Consider the following 16,596-nt stretch of genomic DNA (forward strand, 5'->3'; position numbering starts at 1 on the left):
GCATACCACTCCCACATTTTAAGGAGGAAGCATTTATTGAGCAAGGAGAAAGAAAAAGGCAAGATTACAAATGCCAAGAACCAATCAAATCTCGTTAGAACAACAGAGAGAACCTAGCATCATTTCAATCCTAAATCTACTCCTTCAACAAAGGGAACCATTAAGTCTTCAGCAAGTCATAACGAACCACTTCCAATCGCCAGCTAACTTCTTCAACAACGATCCTTGTTGTCCCTTCCTTGGCCAACGTTTCCATCATCTTTATTGTTGAGCATCCTGGACCGCTTCAACACCCTTCTTCAATCCCACATGAAGTTGTTTACATGCACAAATATAGGCCTAACTATTCCTACCAGAATAACATTCAAAATCTACATGTGTTATTGCCATGGATATTCCTCATAACACATTTATCTATCATATTGCATCAAAAAGGAACATATATCAGATAAGTTTATGCCATATGAACATATCACCAGGACATATAAAATGATATCACTTAAAAAAAGGGTTCTAAACTTAAAGATATAAACAGACTCCTAATATCCCATAAAAGACACATGCATATAGACAAAATAGAGCCATTATTTTTGGCTCATCAATCTGAATTGATGAGTGAGGCTGCTACTCAGGGGGAGTAGTTAGTATGTGGTTCAGATGTTCAGAATTATTTGTGTGTGTGTGAAAGGGGGAGAGATTATCTAGTAAGTGTGAGAGAATAATGATTTGTGTTGTATATGCCTTTTGCATTGATTTCAAAGGGGGAGAGAAGCATGTGAAAAATCCTATGGGGGAGAGAGCTTTGTTGAGTTGTGTGCATAATCTCAGGGGGAGATTGTTGATTTCTTTCTTTGCATTGATTGTTTTTCACAATCATATGTTACCATCAATACCAAAGGAGGAGTTTGTTGGATATTGCTGAGAAGTTTGTTGGAATGATGTGTTGTCATTGATGTCAACATATTCTTGTGTGTATTCTAGTGTTGCAGTCAGATTGGATGAGTTGGTTTGGCTAGTGTGTTGTAGTTGAGCTGTTGTGGTTTGATGGGTTTATATATACTTATCTCTAGTTGTTTTAGTAGAAGTTTTAGTAGTCCGCATGATTATTTGATCGAGTTATGAGATCTGGTATTATGGTTGGTTATTTAATTGTTCATGTTAATCGATATTTTGGTTTGTGCTCTACATTGCTCCAGAATTACTATATCTTGGTTTACGGATTTGGTAGAGTATTTGCGATATTCATGTGTCCTCAATTCAGATGATTTGTGATTTGGAAGTCCGTAAGTTAATCTTTCAGTTTGACAGTCGGTTTGGTCGGTGTTTTTGAGGTTCGGTATAATGATGATGGAGATTCTATTAAGTGGTGATGTTGCAGTTGTTTCTGGTGTGATTCACGTTGCTTGTGGATGTTTCTAGATAAAATCTTATATGTGTTGATGGTCTGCATTGATTATTGTGCATATTATTGATCATTTTCTTGATCTAGTGGTGTTCTTCATGTTATGCGACATTCTTGGTGATTGTAGCATGTTGCGGATGATCGAGGCATAATTGTTGGAGGTGTTGTTGTTAGTTAGATGAGAGGGGGGGTGAATCAGATAAAATCACAATACCAAATATTCATCAGATTCAACCTCGGTAGAACTTACTTGATATGCAACTATGACTGTAAATCATTCAAACTCATAAACTAATAAACTTGAAACATCAAAACACATTTAACACCAGATTTAACATGGAAACCCAAATAGGGAAAAACCACGGTGGGATTTCAGACCCACAAAGAAAATATACTCTTCTAGAGTATGCTCGGTTAAAAGCCAATCCTGTTAAAGATTACATAAACACATTGCTAGATGTGACCCGGTCAAGGGATTTCCCTCTGATCTATCAGAATCTTACACTTTGTTAGAAGTGACCTTGTCAAAGGATTTCAAACACTCATTCAGAATGTTACCTTGCTAGAGGATTTACAAATAAGATTGTTAGGTCCACTCGGTTAAGAGATTTCCTGTCACTTACAAAAATAAATAACAGTAATAAAATATATCTGCAACTTCACATCTAAAATATTAAAGCAGACTCTATGTGCTCAAAATAATCTTGTCATAAGACTTATCTTCCTCCTTGCTGGGCTTCTCAATCTGTTCTTCAATCAGATCTTCAATCTTTTGCACTCGATAATCACCTCTGCAGTATCCTGCTCTTCTATTTGCCCGCATCCTTTGTTCATCAACTATTCCTTATTTATAAGCAATTCTTAACCGCTTAATCTCCTTAATCACATTTTCCATGATTAATCTTAGCCATCAGATCTTCAAACTTGACTAGGTTCATTGAATCCTTCGAACTGAAAAATGTTTTATCTTGCCTTGAAACTTGTATACCTTCCTTGGTACTTGTGCTTGGTTATGACCGTTCAATCTGTGTTGTAGATCCAACTCTTGAATTTTCATTGTCGTTGATCCTTAACAAACTTCTTGCACGACATTCCAATCTTCTATAAATCTCCAGCTCATTGGCATCCTTCATTTAATAATGTATTTATTCATCCAATGCATTCTGTTACTGCTCAATTGATACTTGGTAAATACTGAACTTTACTCGGTAACTTCTTTCTTCTTTAACCGACACTGATAACCTTGGTGTTTACCGACTAGCTCCTTGCTCGATAAAATAGAACAGTATCAAACCTTTACTCATTCTGTTGCATGAAATCTTTTCTCCTTCTTATTCAGTCTTTGAATACACATATATAGGATATCAAAACAATCAAAATATCATAATCTCATCACTATCTAACTCGGTAATAGTTGTCCATTGAATAACTCATTACTCCCCTTCATTTTCACATTCTTTCTATGTCACTTACAGACATCTTTATACTCATCAAAACATACGCTTTAAGATATGGCAACATCATACTGAATCAGAAAATCAATTGCTTGACATCAATGACAAAATAATATTATTAAGATAGTAATCATCCTTTATCAATTATATCATCAATCTCCAACAACCTTCTCAATATCATCATGCCAACAAACTTAATGTAATGCCAACAATCTCCCCCTTTGGCATTGATGGCAATACCAACTTGATTTATTCCAATTGATTCGGACTGCTGTTATTCTTCTCCTGTTATCCTTGAGCTGAAAACTTCTCCTGTAATCTTCTCCCCCTGTCATTAGTCTTCTCCCCCTTTGACAACAATGCCAAAAGTAAAATTGATTCATGATTACTTCCCCTATGAAGTAATTTCCTTGCTGTTAAAATATATACAAATGTATCATCTCAGTCTCGGTCAGGGCATCTTGTCTTCATTCACTATTTCCTGCACAACTTTAGGCAACCTCCTAAAGTGTGTAAATCAACATCAACTCACAAATAGTATTCTATAGAGTCATAGAATTGATGCTTTCACCGAACTCTGTCAGTGAGTACTAGATAGGGGTAGGACCCCTAACTTACTTCTGAGATACTCAAAAGTGTCCCTTGGCAGTGGCTTTGTGAAGATGTATGCTATTTGTTCCTTTGTGCTAACATATTCCAACACAACTTTCTTTTCTTGAACTTCTTCTCTTAGATAATGATACTTTATAGAGATATGCTTTGTCTTAGAGTGCATTATCAGATTCTTTGAAATGTTAATAGCACTTGTATTATCACAAAATATAGTTACTGGCTCGGTAAATGTCTCATTCATACCTTCCAACAATTGTTTGATCCATGCTATATTGGTACAATTCAATGCTGCAGCGACATATTTAGCTTCAGCTGTTGACTGTGAAATGCATCCTTGTTTCTTGCTAGGTCAACTCACTAGTCTTTCTCCCAAAAAGAAAGCTCCACCGCTTGTGCTTTTCCTGTCATCAATATTTCCTACCCAATCAGCATCAGTATAGACTTTTAAGTCAAAATCATTCCTCTTTTTATATATTAAACCATAATCTTCAATGCCTCTCAAGTATCTGAAAATTCTCTTGATTGTTGTCATATGGGTTTCTTTGGGATCTGCAGAAAATCTTGTAGCTATACCTACGGCATGTGCTATATCAGGCCTACTGTGAACTACATATTGCAACTTTCCAATCATAGATCGGTAGAGTGTCTCATCAACAGATGCAGATTCATCATTCTTTAATAGTTTACAATTAGTAGTCATAGGAGTACTTATAGGTTTAGAATCCTCCATTCCAAATTTCTTCAAGATTTCCTTTATATACTTGGATTGAGTAATGAAAATCCCATTTTTCATTTGCAGTATTTGTAAACCTATAAAATACTTTATTTCACCGATTAATGACATCTCAAATTTTTTGCACATTTCATTTCCAAAGTTCTTGCATAAAGAATCATTTCCACAAAAAATAATATCATCAACAAATATGGCTGAAATCAGTATTCCATTATCCTCATCATTCTTCATATACATGTTGTTGTTTTCACTAGTCCTCATAAATCCAATCTTGATTAAGTAAGAGTGCAACCTTTCATACCATGCTCTAGGTGCTTGCTTTAGGCCATATAAAGCTTTGTTCAACTTCAATACCTGATCTTTATTCTTCTCTTCAATAAATCCTTCAGGTTGTTCAATGTAAACTTCTTCTTCTAGTATACCATTCAAAAATGCAGATTTAACATCCATTTGATATACCTTGAAATTTTTGTAAGCAGCATATGCCAACAATGTTCTCACTCCCTCAAGTCTTGCCATAGGTGCAAAAGTCTCACCATAGTCTATTCCTTCTTCTTGAGCATAACCTTTGCAAACTAGTCTTGCTTTATTCCGAATGACCTCACCTTTTTCATTTAGCTTATTTCTGAAAATCCACTTTGTACCGATTACATTTTTCTCTTTTGGTCTTGGGACCAATGTCCATGTTTCATTTTTCTTGATTTGTTCAATCTCTTCTGTCATAGCATTCACCCAATCTTCATTGCTTAATGCCTCTTTTACTATCCTCGGTTCAAACTCGGATATCAGACATGTGTTGTGTCTCAGTTTGTTCCTTGTCATCACTGAATCATCCTTATCTCCTATAATCTGACTTGATGCATGATTTCTTATGACATATTTTGCTAATATAGGCTTGGTAGGCTCTGTATGATCTTCTTCATCACTCAGTAACTAAGTAATTTCTTCATCGACTTTCTCGGTTGTACATATACAAACTCTTCATAATCTTCTAGTTTTTTGGATTTTCCTTCATCATTCCTTTCTGTAAATTCATCAACTTTCACATTTGCACTTTCCACTATTTTGTTAGATGATTTGATCAGACATTTAAATGCTTTACTCCTAGAGGAATAACCAAGAAATGTTCCTTCCTCAATTTTTTGATCAAATTTTCCATTTCTGTCATCTTTGTGATCATAACATCTACTTCTAAATATTTTAAAATAACTTACATTTGGTTTCTTGTCATACTAGATTTCATACGGTGTCTTCATAGTTCCTTTCTTCAGTTGAACTCGGTTCAGGGTGTAAAGTGCAGTGCTTATTGCTTCTCTCCAAAATATTTGAGGTACTCTCTTTTCTATCATCAAGGTTCTAGCACAATCTACAATTGATCTATTTCTTCTTTTAGCTATCCCATTTTGTTGTGGTGTTTTCGGTGCAGATACTTGTCTCTTTATACCATGATCATTGCAAAATAACTTAAATTCATCTGAAATGAACTCTCCTCCTCTATCAGATCTTAGACATTTCAACTGTCTTCCTATTTCATTTTCAACTCTTGCCTTATACCATTTGAACATTTGAAAGGCTTCTGATTTCTCTTTTAAAAACATAATTGACATCATCCTTGAGTAATCATCCACAAATAATATGAAGTGTTTATCACCATAATGACTTTGAAATTTCATATGACCACAAAGATCAATGTGTACAAGATCTAAAATTCCTTTAGAAGTGTAAGACTTACTTGTAAAGCTTTATTTTGTCATCTTACCCATCTGGCATCCTCGGCATATTGCATTCTCAGGTTTTTCCAAGCTCGGTAGACCTCTTACTCGGTGCTTCTTACTTATTTTGATCGGGTTATCAAAATTTACATGACAAAATCTTTTATGCCATAACCAGGTATCTTCTATTTTTGCATACAAACAATTGTTCCAAGTTGAGTCAAGATGAAATGTATTACCTCTTGTTTGAGTCCCGGTAGCAGCCAACTTTCCATGTTTGTCATGAACTTTGACAATTCCTTTCTGAAATTCTATTCGGTATCCTGTATTGTTTAGCTGTGCTACACTCAACAAATTGTATTTCAGACCTTCAACCCAATATACACCATCACATTTAGCATTTTCAAGAAGTGTGATAGATCCTTTACCTTTCATAGGACATGGTGCATCATTACCAAATCTTACATAACCTCCATCATAATCTTCTAATTTAACAAGCTTGTGTTTATCACATGTCATGTGATGTGAGCATCCACTATCTATGATCCAATAATCATTATTATTTATGTGTGATATTAAGGCTTTTTCTTCATACCTTTCTTCATCTAATCCATCTTTGATAGCTACATATACAACTTCCTTTGTCTCAATCCCATCAGATTTATCATCATTGATTCCTCATCAGCTACTAGGCATGTCTTTCTATCTCTCCTTCTGAAGTCTCGATGTCCTCTGTATTGGTTGTCTTTCTGTCTGTCATCTTGGTATTCTCTCTTTTCACTAGATTCTTTGTCAGGACAATTTGAAGCCATATGTCCAATTTTATCATAGTTAAAACATTTCAAAGGTAACTTTCCTTTATACTTACCTTTGCCTCTCGGTAACCTTCTGGCCAATAATGCTTCAAACTCTTCTTGCTTTCTGATTTCCTCATATAGTTTGTGTACTTCTTCCATGTTTTTGAAAAATCTCTCACTTGCTCCACTGTGATTTCCTTCAACATACTTATACATTCTATCATTGTAATCATTAGATTCATCAAGATGAAAAGAACTGAATGTAGATTCAACTTTGTTAATCGAAGACCTATTGTTATCAAAATTACTCAACTCAAAAGCATGTAGCTTACCGATAGTAGCATCCAAAGACACTGGCATGTTTGGTACAAACCTTAATTCATTAATTGCAGAGACTCGAATGGCATAAGCAGGTAGAAGAGTTCTCAACAACTTACTTGTTACATCCTTTTCTTCAATAGTTCCTCCTGCTCCTTTAATTTGATTGATAGTTTCCTTTAACCTTGTACTACATTGGATTATGTTCTCACCTTCATTCATTCTCATGGATTCAATTTGTCCTCTTAGACTGTCTACTTTTGCTCTTTGAACATGTTCATCACCACCAAACACAAATATAAGCTTATTCCTCATAGCTTTGGCATCATTACAACCTTCTAGATCATTAAACTCTGAGTCGGTCAATGTTGATGTTATTTCAATCATTGCTTGAATATGTTCTTGCTTTGCCTTTATCTCTTCCATTGTCATCGGGTAGGTGCTAGGTGCAGTGTAATCATTCTCTAGATAATATGTTGCCTATTCTCCAATTCCTGATAAGTGCAGCTTCATCCTTTTCTTTCTTGTGGAGAAACTTGACTTGTTCAACTTTGGTGCATCCCTTTTATACATCTTCAGATCTTGCCTCAAGTTCCTTTAAACTTTTCTTTCGGAGTTCTAGCTCTGATACCAATTGTTAGTTAGATGAGAGGGGGGGGGGTGAATCAAATAAACTCACAATACCAAATATTCATCAAATTCAACCTCGATAGAACTTACTTGATATGCAACTATGACTGTAAATCATTCAAACTCATAAACTGATAAACTTGAAACATCAAAACACATTTAACACTAGATTTAACATGGAAACCCAAATAGGGAAAAAACACTATGGGATTTCAGACCCACAAAAAAAATATACTCTTCTAGAGTATGCTCGGTTAAAAGCCAATCCTGTTAAAGATTACATAAACACATTGCTAGATGTGACCCGGTCAAGGGATTTCCCTCAGATCTATTAGAATGTTGCACTTTGTTAGAAGTGACCTTGTCAAAGGATTTCAAACACTCATTCAGAATGTTACCTTGCTAGAGGATTTACAAATAAGACTGTTAGATCCACTCGGTTAAGAGATTTCCTGTCACTTACAAAAATAAATAACAGTAATAAAATATATCTGCAACTTCACTTCTGAAATGTTAAAGCAGACTCTATGTGCTCAAAATAATCTTGTCATAAGACTTATCTTCCTCCTCGCTGGGCTTCTCAATCTGTTCTTCAATCAGATCTTCAATCTTTTGTACTTGATAATCACCTCTGCAGTATCACTACTCTTCTATTTGCCCACATCCTTTGTTCACCAACTATTCCTTATTTATAAGCAATTCCTAACCACTTAATCTCCTTAATCACATTTCCCATGATTAATCTTAGCCATAATATCTTCAAACTTGACTAGGTTCATTGAATCCTTCAAACTGAAAAACGTTTTATCTTGCCTTGAAACTTGTATACCTTCCTTGGTACTTGTGCTCAGTTATGACCGTTTAATCTGTGTTGTAGATCCAACTCTTGAATTTTCATTGTTGTTGATCCTTAACAAACTTCTTGCACGACATTCCAATCTTTTATAAATCTCCAGCTCATTGGCATCCTTCATTTAATAATGTATTTATTCATCCAATGCATTCTGTTACTACTCGGTTGATACTCGGTAAATACTGAACTTTACTTGGTAACTTCTTTCTTCTTTAACCGACACTGATAACCTTGGTGCTTACTGACTAGCTCCTTGCTCGGTAAAATAGAACAATATCAAACCTTTACTCATTCTATTGCATGAATTCTTTTCTCCTTCTTATTCAGTCTTCGAATACATGTATATAGGACATCGAAACAATCAAAATATCATAATCTCATCACTGTCTAACTCGGTAATAGTTGCCCTTTGAATAACTTATTACTCCCCTTCATTTTCATATTCTTTCTGTGTCACTTACCGACATCTTTATACTCATCAAAACATACTCTTTAAGATATGGCAACATCATACTGAATCAGAAAATCGATTGCTTGACATCAATGACAAAATAATATTAGTAAGACATTAATCATCCTTTATCAATTATATCATCAATCTCCAACAACCTTCTCAATATCATCATGCCAACAAACTTAATGTAATGCCAACAGTTGCGTGTTTGTGGTATTGGTTTAGGTCCAGACTATACCTTAGCTGACATAGTTTTGGTCCATATATATTGAACTGTAGCATGTGAGGTTATTTTTTTTTAATTTGTGTTGAGGGTTTGGCCAACCTTGAAATATAGGTTGATGATTTGTATAAATATATGTAATATTCATTTGTGAGATGTATCTGCTCTGTATCTTCGAGTGTGTGATCGAGTAAGTGTGTGAACAAGTGTCATGATCTTTCATAAGTGTGAAGAGAAGTGTGTGGCAAAGCAGATCAAACTGTGCTTAACCAGAACTGTAACCAGGCATGTGGAGATGCTATTTCATCAGTTCATGTAATCCAGATTATCAAGTCCGATCTTTGTAAGGTAGTGAGCCTTCCTCAGGGTTGTAGCCCTTCGTGTATTTGAACAATGAGCTCTAGGCAATGTGCCTAAATGCATGTGCATTCCCCATTGTAATATTTGCACTTACTCTTAATAGGGTATTATCTCATTGTGGGTAGGCTCCCACCATGGTTTTTCCTTAACTAGGTTTTCCACGTCAAAAATCTTGGTGTCATGTGTGTTATTGGTGTGGTAATGGTTTATGCTTTCATTGTTAATAATCAAATCTAAATTTAAGTTTGAGTTGTGTAGAGTTTGTGAACAAACTGATTCACCCCCCTCTCAATTTGTCGCATTGTTGCCAACAATAACATGTCTTTTTTTACACTTGTAAAGTCTTCATGTTTTTAGACAAATTATCCATCTTATCACAAACATATTCCTATCACCTAACTCGAAACATAAGTTTTTAGGTCAATTGGCGAGGGTGATGATATGTTCCTTGATTACGTCATCCACCAAGATTCAAACCCTCAAATGTATTATATAAGGGATGCGGTCAAGATCGTGCCTTAGGCTACTTGAACAAAATGGATACCCCTTAATCTCTGGTTCTCAATTGAAGAATTATCAACAAATTATTTATATTACCATAACTATCTTATTAACATCCAAATTCAAATAGATTATTTAACATCTAAGTTTAAAGTCAAAATAATTTCACATATTTTTGATAAACAACCTATATTATCACAACCATTATCATAATATCAAAACTAATAACAAACCCGATTTTTTAAGTTGTAAAACTTCATATTTTTTCATAAATGAATTATATTATAAGAATCATCTTCTAACAATAAAAAAGCATCTTAAAAAAGCACACATCTATAAAATCTTCACTCATGTAGTTACCTCATATACACAAAAACACATATATTCATGTTATTATAATCCACTTTCTAATGATTTTATTTATTTGTTTATTTAATCAATAAATTGTGGGATTAGCGTCGATGCCCAAAATATAACAAATAAAAAAATAAGGGACACTTCAGACCCATGAATGGGGAGCACAAAAAATACATAGTTGGCTAAAAACCTAGAGAGAGGTCAAGATTCCAAAAGAGAATTCAAAATTCAGAAAAAACATGAGTGAGCATAGCTACTAAGATCCCAACAAATCGTCTCCCATGTCAGAGGAGCTCAACTAGCCTTTTTTGCTAATACTTTCCTCATGGAGGAGGGCATCTATTGTCCACTAAGTTCCATCATCAACTACTTTACAACCTTATAAGCATAGCTTTTCTTCTTCGAGTTTGTGTCATTTCCTCTTTTTGATTGGTTAATTAGGTTTTGGGATGGCACTAGCTCTGTCTGAGACATAGTGTATTTTTTGACTAGAACAACCAAATCATCTATGAAACCTGCGTATTCCTCATCAAGATCCTCCAAAAATGGGTATGTGCCCTCTGAATTAGAATAATCCTTGCCATCCTCTTACAACTAAGCACCACCTAAGGTATCATCAACAGGCTGAGAGGAAACTAGAACCAAAGCCTTGTGCATGTCGCCCCTGGGTTGAGAGGGGGAAGACACCATAGGAGAAGTAATACCAAGAGGACCTCAAGATCCTGAGCAAAGAATTTTCTTTGATGCAAGCGCTAGAAAAGGTCCTCATCTGGGGTGCCTATCTTTCTAAACCATTTTTTCAAGCTGAATTTCCTCGAGACAAATTGCTTGGAGAAACACCTAGTAATCTTGTGACCAAGCAGTAATCTTGTGACCAAGCATGTTGCAACAAAAACACCTAAAGGACAATCTTTCATAGTTTAACAATTATGTCCGAGTTCCATGGGAAGAATGAATCACAATAGAATGATGCACTGTCTTAGAGATATCAATGATATCACAAACTTTGGTAAGTCTACAATGGGAAGCTCCACACTTAGTATCCAACTTCACAAAGGTACCAATTTGATCAACTATCTTGCTTATGAGCCCAATATCATGCATTATCAGAGGAGGATTATACAACTTGATCTCCATATGGGAATACAAGTAATTATTGTAGCAAGAAGATTGGAGAAAGGTGACCAAGGCGAAATGAAAAGGCCAAACTGGCCAAAAAAACAAGGGCCATTTTGCAACACATAAGGGCAGTCTTCCACAAAAATGAAACAGAGGAAGAAAAAGCCAAAATCTATAATATCTATTTCTAGGGTGAACATGCTACCCTAGGATGACTTCATCCACACAACAAATTGCTCAACTAATGGTCTTTTGCTCATGCACCTAATGAGTAGAGACCTCTTCCCAAGGTCCGCAACCACATTATATATGCACAAATTTGATACATGAAAGTCAATAGGGGTCTCCTCCAAAAAAACCTCAATGTCTCTAAGATTACAAACATGCAAGCCCTTTAAAATTGAAGTAGCAGAAGTCTCTAGAGAAGGTGGGGCATCCGAGTCCACCAAAGGTGGATTGTGGGGAAGATTACCTAGGCTAGCCGCAATGATACGAGATTTGCAAAATTTGCTACACTAGTGGTAAGGGTTGCACCAATTTTTGCAACCCTCAACAAAGAAGGGTGTCATTGGAGGGAACATCAAAAGAGGAATTGGAGAAGAAGGCTTACCATTTGTTGAAGCTCTAGGCGGAACAAGACTTGATCCAGTGCCCAAGAATTTACCTACAAAGAGGAGCAAGCCTTCAACACAAAACGTAGTTTGAGACCACTAGAATGTTGAACATTTTGCAAGGTGTGTGCCCTTGGTATCCTTGTGTTGTGCAACATAGTGCTTGGTTTTGTGGCATGACTCAATAGCCTCATGTGGATTCATTAAATCTCGCGGTTATAGCGAGCATTAATAGGTCGGTCTTTTGGTGCAACAACAACTGGGTTTCTAACAAGGGGTATCAAAACCTAGGTCACAGGTTCAAACCCCTTGCTTTCTCTAGGGGGATTGTTGCAAGGTGTGCACCCTTGGTCTCCTAGTGTTGTATAGTGCATGTTCGGGTTCACGCCATAGCTTAATCGATTAAATCTTGCGATTGTATCAGGCATTAATAGGTCGATCTTTTGGCGCTACGACAACCATGTTTCTAACAAAACCTTCTCCTTACCCTTGCACACCCGAGCCACATCACACTCCCACTTAGCAACCACCAAACTCCCACAACCCTCACACTCCTTTGCTATCCTTTCCTAGATATGTGAATTCGCGCATTGTGCTTGCCTTCATATTTATCCCCTATATATAATAATTTTATCTGAAATTTATATGTTTACTTTTTTTTAAAAGATGTTATATTTCCACAAATTTAAAATGTGTTTGAGAGTGTTTTGAATAAAATTGTGTCATAATTTTTTACATCAAAATTTAGAACAAACTTTAAAATTCATCATTAAATGGATCATACTTTATAATCTATCATCGAGATGGATCACCCTCCATAATCTATCATTACAATGTCTTTAAACAAGATTTGAAGCCAATTTAAATTCAAAACCTCTTTTTATATACAAATGGTACATAACAATAAATTGTTATAATTTGAACATTAACATATAATGTTCAAACTCATTTTAAAACTATAATAAAATTGAAATATAGTAATTTATTTTGCATATATAAAATAAAATCACTATTATTTGAATTTTTTTTTTTATCGATAACATTATGTATTATATTGCTAATAATAGAAAAGTTTTGCATCCAAGGTGTAGAAAGACAATCTGCATCACTAAGGGGTCGCACCCCTACTACAAAAAAGAACCCAAGCACCATCCCACCATGACCCACAACCACAAAAAGGGTCATTAGCAAATACAAACAACCACACATTAAACCCTGACCAACCCAAACCTAGCTACGAAACCACCTCAATGCCTCCTCTCTTGAGAAATTGGGAATACCCCTGCTGGGTCTAGCCTTCTGCGTCACGCTCCCTCCACCTGGCACCTTTCCCGGCCTGCTTCTACACAGTGACCCACACTCCACCACCTTCACCAAGGCCTCCCATCCATGTCCAGAGGGGCCTCGGACCGAATGGGAGTCACCTTCTCGCGAATCTTAACATGTTCAGTCGACCCCAATTGGCGAAAAAAGTTTACAATCTCGCCCCAGCCCTTCCTTGCGTCCTCCTCCTGCAAAGCAACCGACCGAGAAGTGGACCAGATGACAAAAGGCTGCAGCTCCCCAATGACCACACCAATCCTCCTGCACAGGCCTTTCGCCATCTTCAAACCCTCGCCAATGACAGCTCGGGCCACCACTTCCTGCAAACCACCTGCCCATTTGGGTCTTAACACCAGGGAAGTAATCCGTTGCACCTCCTCTACCGACGTCCCCACCTGCAAGGCCAAAGCTATAAAAAGCGATGAAATGTCAAGATTTGTTCTAGGCCACCAATCCTGAGTCAGAAATTCCTCTCCCAACAGTAGCCTAACTGCCCTCCAGAAAACATCTCCATCCACTCTGAAGATGTTCGTTAATCTAATCCTCGAGACCAGCCCATGAAATGCAGGCAATTGTCCATCCGATTCCAACGAAAAATTCGCTTCCATCCTTGTGCTCTGCTACAAAAGATGAAGCCCTGTACACTCCGCCTACCACCAAGAAATCACCACAAAATGCCAGGACTCAAAACACAAAGGCCTTTAAAGTCGCCTCCATCACATGTCATGAGTACATCACACGCTTCACTGAGCTCAAAACATCATCACCAGTCACTCCCACCACTCCCCTCCATCATCAACCAACACCTCAAGGCCACTTGCAGTAAAATTGTAGAACACACACCATGAGGAACTTAAATTCCCACAGAACCAAGGCAATGAATGGTCATTTCAAATCGATCTTGGGTTCACTTTTCTACCATAAGCCATTTACTCAAAATCATAGTCAAGAGGACTAAAATTTTTAAAGTCCTCAAACAAACTAAATCTATTTTCCAAAGAGCCATTCGCTCCCACATTGGAAAGTTTGTCAGCTTCCAAGGTTGCTTCCCGAAGGACGTGAGCCACCTTAAAGTCTTCAAATTCATTTAGCAGAAGTTGCATTCTATGCACCTGCTTGTCTAAATGCCATGCTTCCAATCGCCCTCGAGCTATCCCATTCACCACAACCTAAGAGTTGCCTTCCAAATGAAGTTTCTTGACCCCCAATTTCCCCGTCATAAGGATTGCTTCCAACTCTGCATTACATTCAGCAACGTTGTTCGTTCCATCCACCAATCTCTTGGCCCCAATGGCCAGAATGTTTCCTCGATCATCACGAGAAATCACCCCAACACCCGAGGCCCCTGGATTGCCCCTTGATGCACCATCAAAATTAATCTTAATCCACCCCTTCTTAGGCGGAGTCCACTCCGGGGTTGGTATCCCCTTATTCTGAAGATTAGCCCTCAGTAGCCCATCAACAGGCCTAAATTTAACCAGAGGCTAGCTTGACATAACACTAGCATCAAACTATGAAAAAGGAGTCTTGGCTAAATTCACCTGGGAGGCAGCATTAGAAACCAGTTCCGAAATGGCCCTCTCCAATCTAGTCAAAAAATGCTTACAATTTTTCGCTTTTCCTTCAAACACTCTTCGGTTTCGCTCCTTCCAAAGTTCCCATAAAACGGTAGAGGGCAAAATCTTCCATATGGTGGCAAAGATAGAATTTTTACCCCAAATCGGCCAAGATTCCAACCAATCACACAAGTTCCCAACCATGGGGCCCTTCCAATTCAATCTTTGTAGCCCAAAAAGCCACGCCTTCTGAGCGAACTCACAATTTAGCAGAAGATGGTCCACATCCTCCTTCGCCTTTTCACATAGCACACAACGATAAGGGCCTGCAAACCCCATTTTCCTCAGACGATCTCTAGAGAGGATCCGCTTATTGCCAACTAGCCAAGAGAAGGCTCCAGCTTTCGGAAGGCACACATTGTTCCAACACACCTTAGTTTCCCACTCCTTCAACTTGACATCACTTTCCAAAAGGGAGACTCCCACTTTCACAGAGTAGCAGCCACTCTTGGACCCGCACCAGAAAATTTCATCCTCCTCCCTTGAAAATGAAACTTCACGATTTTCCAGGATCTTACTCAAATATCTTTCCTCGTCTTCCCCCAAATTTAACACCCGAGGGTCTTTCCAACTCCATCTCTGTCCCAACAATGGCATATCTTGCGACAAAAAATCACTCACCTTTGATCCCCAAACCTGACAAGTCTTTAAAACTATTTGCTGGGGAGCCTGGGACTCTAATGATGGATGACCATCCCAGGAATCATGCCAAAAGTTCGCCTTACGCCCATCTCCAATACGCCAAGAAAGGTGATTTGTGATCAGGCTCCTACAACTCACCAAAAAGTTCCACAAAGCTAACCCTCTCAGGGGATCTCTCACTGTAAGAATCCTTTCCTTTTCTCTACTATCCAAATATTTAGCTTGGAGAATTCTGACCCATCTCTGCTCCGGTTTACTATACATTTGCCATACCAACTTAGCCCCCATGGCCTCATTAATAATCTTCCAATCATGGAGTCTCACCCCTCCCCCACCTTTGGGTTTACAAACTCTGTCCCATCCCATGAGCGGGATCTTATCCTGATCCTGATTTCCATTCCACAAAAACTTTCTCATCTTCTGCTGCATACTCTTAATGGTAGAGCCTGGGAGTTTGAAGCATGCCATTGGGAAAATTGGCATAGCCGATACAACTGACTTCAGCATTAGAATGCGACTAGCCAAAGAGAGCCACTTACTCTTCCATCCCTCCATTTTAGCTTTTCAACCATCTAATAACCCTTTCCAAATGTCTGACTTACCAGCTCCAACAAAGAGCGACATACCAAGGAACTTACCAGGCAGATGTCCGATCTTAATCCCAAACAGTCTAGCAATAGCTCTCTGGGACCAACCTTCCGTTTGGAAGAAGAAGATCTCCGATTTGAGCCAGTTTATTTCTTGACTAGTTGCCCAAGTAAATCTGTCCAAAACTTTCTTCATAACCGAAGCCTCATGCATAGAAGCAACACCGAAAAGACAGGTGTCATCAGCGAACTGAGAATGAGTTGTGGAGTCCACCCCTTGGGCAATCTCAAT

The sequence above is a fragment of the Cryptomeria japonica genome, chromosome 7 (assembly GCF_030272615.1).
Source record: "Cryptomeria japonica chromosome 7, Sugi_1.0, whole genome shotgun sequence".
Lineage (NCBI taxonomy): Eukaryota > Viridiplantae > Streptophyta > Pinopsida > Cupressales > Cupressaceae > Cryptomeria > Cryptomeria japonica.